This window comes from Gasterosteus aculeatus, chromosome 10 (assembly GCF_964276395.1).
Source record: "Gasterosteus aculeatus chromosome 10, fGasAcu3.hap1.1, whole genome shotgun sequence".
NCBI classification, from domain to species: domain Eukaryota; kingdom Metazoa; phylum Chordata; class Actinopteri; order Perciformes; family Gasterosteidae; genus Gasterosteus; species Gasterosteus aculeatus.
This window is the reverse complement of record NC_135697.1, coordinates 2,925,009-2,933,101: the sequence shown is the minus strand read 5'-3', so window position 1 is coordinate 2,933,101 and position 8,093 is coordinate 2,925,009. Positions and strand designations below refer to the sequence as shown.

The following is an 8,093-nucleotide window of genomic DNA, read 5'->3' as shown; positions in this document are numbered from 1 at the left end:
GTGGCAGGTTCCCTTTTCGGAGCGGCAGGTTGCATTGGTCGGTGGTCGGTTCTTCCGGTGTTCGGTGGAAGGATCCTTTTTCAGTAGAGACATGGACCCGCGTCCTCCTCCTCATGCAAATCACATGTTAACGAGTATCTTCACGGCCACGCGTTCGCAGTAAATCATTGTTTCTTACTGTATTGAGAATCAGGCACAACACAGCGACCTGCAAGCAGCGCAGCGTCTTTAATAAAGTGATGTGTGTCTTAATGCGATGCTTTAGAAATGAACACACAGGGATTCTGTATTTGTTCATGAAGTCTGAAAAGGGTCATTTGGGCAACGTTTTGATAACCGACCGCAGCCAGCGGGGAGAGAGCACCAGCGGACTGACGGCAGCCCCCCGCCCCGCACCCCCCTCCGCACCCCGGCCACACCGTCCACTCGACCACTAGAAATGGGTCATTTAGCGTGCGCGGTCGATCCACATGTCCCTTCATTGTTTTAGCGTTGCCTCTTTGATTATCGCCACCGTCCTACGAGGTGAACGGCAGCTCACATGAACCGTCGCCACCTTCCCGTGATGAAATTGCGCTTTTATGTTCATGCTGAGTTTGTATCTGCGGTGGCGGGCGCGGTTTGGCTCGGCTGCAGGGGGGACGGAGAAGGGAGTGGTTCAGGGAACGGTGCCGGGGGAGGCATAGTCAGCCTCAGGTGGGACTAACCAAGCTGTGTGTTCTACCTTTAAGTGGGAGACATCCGGCGACAGCGAGACGGTGCTGAGAGGCGAGGAGGCTGGAGCCGGCTGTGTGTTATTGTGTGGGAACATTGAAATAAAGCACTTTCAATGGACCCGACGCTGCATGCGCATCATTCCGGGACCCCCCCACAGGCCGAACCTGTCACAGTATCCTTATGTTTGAAATGCACTTATTGAAACCTCAGTCGCTTTGTGTTCAGATTTAAGTTTAATAGGGATTTGAGGCAGAAAAACAGGTACAAATGTAGAATAAATTATTGTTGATAAGAATCTATTAAGAAGTGATTTAATAAAGACAGAACTGACATTTTAGCAGCTGTCTTGAAAGATCTATTGAGAAGTAAGTCATGTTCTTCAGGTACAGTAGTTGTGGACCAATACTAAAGTTTGATAGTGTGCTATTACTGATTTGTTTGTAGTATTCCAGTTTATGTTAACACAAAATTAACATTGTCATTGTGCTGAAAAAGGTGATCGGCGATCTCTGTAGAATATTTCCCAAAAAGAATTAGTGTCACATGACATGATCACCAGTGCCGCCATGCTTGTTAGTTGACCCTGTTGTTACATTTGTTACACAGTTTGTCCTATCAACGGATGATGGCATTGCACGATTTTAACACATCATACATAGTTATTTGGTCAAAAAGTGGATCCACATAGAGAATGCTTTTATGGTCAATGTATCCCAGAAAGAAAACGTAAAATATACAACCCTCCCGCCCCATGTTTAAAGATATACAACAGTATATAGATAAATTGTTTGACTAATACTACTTTCTTTTTATTATTTGATGAGTCACCATTGTCCTGAAAATCTGTGCTGACGAGCTTGCCCCATCTTCACGCTGATCTTCAATCAAAGAATCCACCATCACAGGATTAAATGACTACAGGCCCATCGTCCTGCGCCTATGGTGATGAAACCCTTGGAGAAGCTGGTGTTGGGGGATCTGTTTGTTTGTGGACTTTAGCTCTGCATTCAACACCATCATACCGGGGGTTGCTTCTTCTACTCTCCCATCATGTCTACTCCCTGTTCTTCCATCGCTGTGTGGTTTGGATTGGCCACCAAACAAGACCACAAACTACAACGGAGAGAGAATGATTGCCACAAGACTGCCCTCCATCCTGGACTTGTACATCTGCAGGGTGAGGAAACAGGCAGGAAAGATTACTGCAGATCCTACGGACTAAGGAGACAACTTGTTAAATACAAGGTCAAATATATGTATTATGCATAATTTGGAATATATATTTTATATTGCATAGTTAAATTATTATTTCAAATTATTATTTTATATATTCCTGTTTATTGAATGAACTGTTTTGAGACCTGACAAGTAGGCGAAATTAAATTTGTACAAATACGCATATATGGGAAATAAAACAGATTCTGTTCTTATTTCTGAGTGACACAAAGTTGTTCCAACAATGCTCCCTCCATGCAGGAAAGGGTCACTGCGACTGAAGACCCCATCAATGAGGTTAAATGTGATGATATTAGTCTAATTTAGAACCTGCATTTTCATGAGGTCAAAAGGGGGAATTCACTGACATGGATCCTATTTCAGTTGGTGGAAAATTGTTAAGGATTGAATCGGACTGACCTAACGTTCATGAGTGGTAGATGTAATCACAGAGATTGACAGGCCGTGCACATGACCAGAACAGACTGACAGGTCGTTCATTACATTAGCTGACACTTTTATCCAAAGCGACTAAGGTTACAATAAGTGTGTAGCACTTGTCTGGGACTAGTATTAGGAAAAACCACTAAATATCTACCTAGGATCGAAGGAGAGGTAGGTTTAAAACAAAGAAGAAGTTGAACGAATGACCAGTTTATTGCTTCACTCGGTCATGCAACAATCACAATATAAAACAGTGTGAAATGAAAAAACAAAAGAAGAGTAGATGATCGGGAAATTGTATGCTTCTTGTGAAAGAACTCAGTCTTCCCAGAGTAGATATATACACAAGTCAAGGATATAATCCGTTCAGTCCGTAAATAGTGTGTGCGTGAAAGTTCCGAGTTCCGTTCTGGTCCGGGTCTTTATGTATACGGTCTCTCTGAACTACCTTCCTACCGTCTACCTGGCGGCAGGACTGGAGTCTGACGTCTTCTCGATACACGAATCAGGTTGGGTCTGATCATACGGTCGGCCACACCGCATCCACGATCCGGGTTTAGCTCGCCATCTCAGCATTCAGATTCACAGGGTTCAGGTTCTTCTAGTGTGCATAAAAAACCAATCTACACAAAGTGCAGAATAATCAGTGTGCTTTCTAATTCTAGTTCTTACATGAGATCTCATTCCTTTCTGTTCTATATGTATAACCATCACCCGGTTGCACGCAGATTACATTGAGATGATAAAACAACATCACAGAAATACTCATAACATTACAACTTCACTTAATAATAATGTACAATTCAAAACTATACAGTATTCCACATCACTAACTAAAGGGTTTATCTTTTTCCCTTAATACGTTATGTGATTATATCACCATACTTAACATGAGAATAGCTTTAATTTAAGATATGCTTAGGCTATTTAGAGTCTATGCACCTGCAATGCACTTGCATAGCAAACCATTGCCATCTGCTACTTAACATAAGCTGCATGGCTGAACTGTAAATAACGCATCCTATAATATTCCAAACTGCAACGCAAAGACATCAGCGGTTAAACTCGATGTTTCCTCCACGATACAGTGAGCACCAGTGTGGGTTTAGCATTTACTCTTTCGTGTTTATAAAATTAAACACGGTGTTAACTATGGTAACAGGCTGCCGGAAACACTGACAACCACTCCGTTACTACTCCGATTGGTTCCAAAGAGATAACGTTTCAAATAATAACCTAAAAACAGTATTAATCCTCTCCCAGGTTCGCTAGCATGATGCTAGTAATGCTAACAGTGACTAGCTAACTGTGTTCACTCACCGGAGTTTCCAGTACGCGATTATTCGATGGGATTTTGTCAGTTGACTCTCAACTGGCTCTCTGGTTGGAAAACAGTCTTATTAATATAATTAAATGTAAGCTTGAATGTTTTATATTATTTCGTACCGAAATCAGGGAGCTCTTTTCTTCACGTCTCCTGGAAGGATAAAAGGGGGCGACGTGGCGCGCGGGGGTAGAGAGGGGGCACTGGGAACCGCAAGGTTGGTGGTTCAAGTCCCGGCTGCCCCATGTCGAAGTGTCCCTGAGCAAGACACCTAACCCCTTATTGCTCCCAGGCAAAATGTAAATGTAAAGCCATGGGTTAAAAATGTAACGTAAGTCGCTTTGGATAAAAGCGTCAGCTAAATGAAAAAGGGATTCCTCGCTCGTGGGTTTCGTGGGTAGCTCCCTTGAGCGGAACGCAAGCGCGCCCCCCAGAGGCAATAACTGCCACTACTACTGGTATCAGTAGCCCTAACTTCATGAGGGTTACAAGTGCATTTCAAACATAAGGATACAAACTCAACATGAACATAGAAGCGCAATTTCATCACGGGAAGGTGGCGACGGTTCATGTGAGCTGCCGTTCACCTCGTAGGACGGTGGCGATAATCAAAGAGGCAACGCTAAAACAATAAAGGGACATGTGGATCGACCGCGCACGCTAAATAACCCATTTCTAGTGGTCGAGTGGACGGTGAGGCCGGGGTGCGGAGGGGGGTGCGGGGCGGGGGGCTGCCGTCAGTCCGCTGGTGCTCTCTCCCCGCTGGCTGCGGTCGGTTATCGGAACGTTGCCCAAATGACCCTTTTCAGACTTCATGACCAAATACAGAATCCCTGTGTGTTCATTTCTAAAGCATCGCATTAAGACACACATCACTTTATTAAAGACGCTGCGCTGCTTGCAGGTCGCTGTGTTGTGCCTGATTCTCAATAAAGTTAGAAACAATGATTTACTGCGAACGCGTGGCCGTGAAGATACTCGTTAACATGTGATTTGCATGAGGAGGAGGACGCGGGTCCATGTCTCTACTGAAAAAGGATCCTTCCACCGAACACCGGAAGAACCGACCACCGACCAATGCAACCTGCCGCTCCGAAAAGGGAACCTGCCACCGGCCACCGGAGCCTGCCGTCCGGACAAAGGAAGCTTCCACCGACCACTTTTCGCACTCGGTCCTACTGCGATTCATGGAGGGAGAACAAGAGGTGCACAAAGTTGTGGAGGAAAATACGGGACAAATATGTCCGCGAAAAAAGCACGAGGCAATAAAGTCCATGATAAATAAATGAACAAGCCAACAACTTCCACACACAAAGACGTGACTCTCTAGGTCAGGGGTGTCAAACTCAATTGCACCGGGGGCCAAAATTCAAAACACTTTAGGTCGCGGGCCGAACAGAATAAACATTTATTGAACACACTAAAACTAAAAGTTTCTTTTAACATAAATATAAATACAAACAGACAGGAATGTTATTCTGCAATAAATAAACATTAACTTAACCTAAAATATCTTGCTCTCCATAAAAATATATCAGTGAAAATTATACAAGTTAGAAATATGAACTGTCAGGGTTGCGGGTGGGAGGCAGGACTCAAACGCAGAGTTGTCAGGAACACAAAGGACTTTAATAGTCAAAAGGTCCAAAATCCAAGGGGCAAAAACACTCAGTCATGAAACTATGGGCATCCAAGACAAAGACAGGACATGCGTGGCTAAAGACAATGACGCGACAAGTGACACAGGAGACACACGGCTTAAATACACAAGGGAGGTGCAGGTGATTGGACACAGGTGGAAACTATTAGACGATCACAGGGGATGACGGGACAAGGCAGGAAGTGAAGTTACCCGGGGACACGAGTGGCAGAAAACTACAAAATAAGACAGGAAGTGAAACCACACCGTGACAGTACCCCCCCCTCAAGAACCGACTTCCAGGCGGCTCACACTAGAGCAAAACAAGGGGTGGGGGGGAGGGAAACCAGAGACGTTGGTCGGACCACCCGGGAAACTCTGGCGGGCGGCGGGTGGCCAGACGAGCGGGGAGCCTCTGGGGGTCGGCCCGGCGGGCGGTCACCAACGGGCACGGAACGCCGAATGGCAGGCTCGGAGACACGGGAAACCTCCGGGGTCGGCGGCGGCAGCTCGGGGACACGGAACACCTCCGCGGTTGTCGCCGTCGGCTCGGGGACACGGAACACCTCCGCAGTCGGCTCCGTCGGCTCGGGGACACGGAACACCTCCGTAGTCGGCTCCGTCGGCTCGGGGACACGGAACACCTCCGTAGTCGGCTCCGTCGGCTCGGGGACACGGAACACCTCCGTAGTCGGCTCCGGCTAGGGGACACGGAACACCTCCGTAGTCGGCTCCAGCTCGGGGACACGGAACACCTCCGTAGTCGGCTCCAGCTCGGGGACATGGAACACCTCCGCAGTCGGCGGCGGCTCAGCCCCCCCCATAACCCACCCCATAGCCCCCCCCTCAAGGGCCGGATCCCAGACGGCCCTCAAATCACCAACGGGAGGGTGGGAGAGGACCATGGGATGGGAGTTCATCAGTGAGACGACTCCTGTGTGCTGTTTTGTTTGTCTTCACTGAGAACAGCTTCTCACGCAGATATGTGCTACCAAACATGCACAAGGTTCGAAGTAGACGGAGCTGGGACATTGCTGCGGGACTGGAGTGAATAAACAGTGTCGGACTTTGTCTTTAGTGTCCCATCACACTGCAGCTCAATCAGCTCCATCTGGATCTGCACAGGTGCAGTTTCCACGTCGACGGCAAATGGGTTGCGAAACAACTCAAAATTATTTTTTTGTTCCTCAAAATCACCAAAGCGCCGCGCGAACTCCGCGCGCAGTGCGCTCAGTTTATCAGCAACGTGCGTATTTGGGAACACCGCTGTGCCGCATTAGTTGGCAACAGGGAAAGTGGGGCAAGTTGCACTGGTGCATGTGTGTCTCCCATAAAATCAGCTTCACTTGAAATGCCTTCACTGCGTCATACATGTCAGTGATCATGCGGTCACGTCCCTGGAGCTGGAGGTTTAAGGCGTTGAGACGAGCGGTTATGTCAGCCAGAAACGCCACGGAAAGCGCTCGGCAAGGCAGCTGAAGCGCTGCATTATGGGATCTGTAGTTTATTCTGTTATCAGCGCTTCATATCGTCGGGCCATTAGTAACAATAATATAAAATGAAGTGTGTGTCTGTTCAAAATGAAGAAACGCCGGACGGACAGAGGGCATCGGTGATCGAAAGGTTAAAATCAAATGTATTTAATAAAAGAAAGGGTGTTGTGGTAAAAGTAGTGAGTAGGGTTTCCACCTTCAATACAAAATAATAACGCTGCGATCCCCGGTGATTCCTCCCACTCTCGTCGGTACTTTTGCATCCGCTTTCGGTTCAGAGCTGGACGCGGGCGGATGTATCTGAGCCATAGATATTATATACAAAGGCCTTTATATATAATATCTATGTCTGAAGCTGCCTCCGCCATTCTTTCAAATCCAACCTACGCCAAGAGACCCGCCCTCCTCTGACTCTGATTCGCAGCGTGAAGGAGTGCTAACTTTTTAATAACGGATCAAAAATATTAATGCACGCGTTTTAAAAAAAAGATAACAAGGAAATTGTGTTCATAGCGGTTTGGGATATTTTTGTTGATTTCCGAGATTCAAGTATAGTTCTCCTTTTTGTGTGTGATACAGTGGAGAAAATAAAGTATTTATTTTGCAGGAATGTAACCATAGAAACCATTTGATGACATCCGACATAGTGTCATTTGATGTCATCACTCTTTGATCTTGCAATGTAACCATATATGGCATAAATAGCAACCATTTCACACTGTGTGATGTCATCACGTTTCCATGGTTACATGCCTGTCATCTGATCTTATCAGTCTTTCCTTTGATCTGGCAAGGCATTCCATTCCATAACTCAGAACATAACAGAAGTGCAGAGCTCCTGAGAGCTGAAGTTGAACATCTGTCTATTTTTGAAAAAACGTTTTACCCCCAGTACAAGGACTCATCTGCACAATGTCAGGTGAGGTTTCCTCAAACGTGGACAACTCCAGCAGTGAGGAATCATTCTGTATGGAATCCAACTCTGAAACTCCAACCTCAGCGGAACCATTGCAGGAAAAAGAGCTCTCCATACTCTGCAACAAGTCTGTACAATACAAAGTATTGGAGTTTATTGGAGAAGGAACTTTTGGCAAAGTAGCCAAATGTGTCAATTTGAAAGCAAATGAGAACACGGCCATGAAGATCCTCAAAGACGTCAATGATTATGCCATCGAAGTACAAATGCTGGAAAAGCTCAGGAAACTTGATACAGAGAAAAACAACTTGGTGGGATTCGTGGATAATTTCATAGTCGATGACA

At 46.2% G+C, this 8,093-nt stretch overlaps 1 protein-coding gene and 1 long non-coding RNA gene across 7 annotated transcripts in view; both read right to left on the bottom strand.

Annotated features, from left to right (window-relative positions):
- LOC120826883 (uncharacterized) overlaps positions 1 to 8,093 on the bottom strand; it is a 315,723-nt gene that overhangs the window by 231,416 nt on the left and 76,214 nt on the right. The gene's annotated exons all lie outside the window — the stretch shown is intronic.
- Positions 932 to 4,188, bottom strand: LOC144383434 (uncharacterized). Of its 3 annotated transcripts, none has more exons than XR_013450830.1 (3): positions 3,697 to 4,114; positions 2,833 to 2,999; positions 932 to 1,887 (listed from the first exon to the last, which is right to left on the bottom strand). It is a non-coding gene; the product is annotated as an uncharacterized LOC144383434 (long non-coding RNA). The 3 variants fall into 3 exon arrangements; XR_013450829.1 differs by having other exon boundaries at positions 2,840 to 2,999; positions 3,697 to 4,113; XR_013450828.1 differs by lacking the exon at positions 932 to 1,887 and having other exon boundaries at positions 2,907 to 2,999; positions 3,697 to 4,188.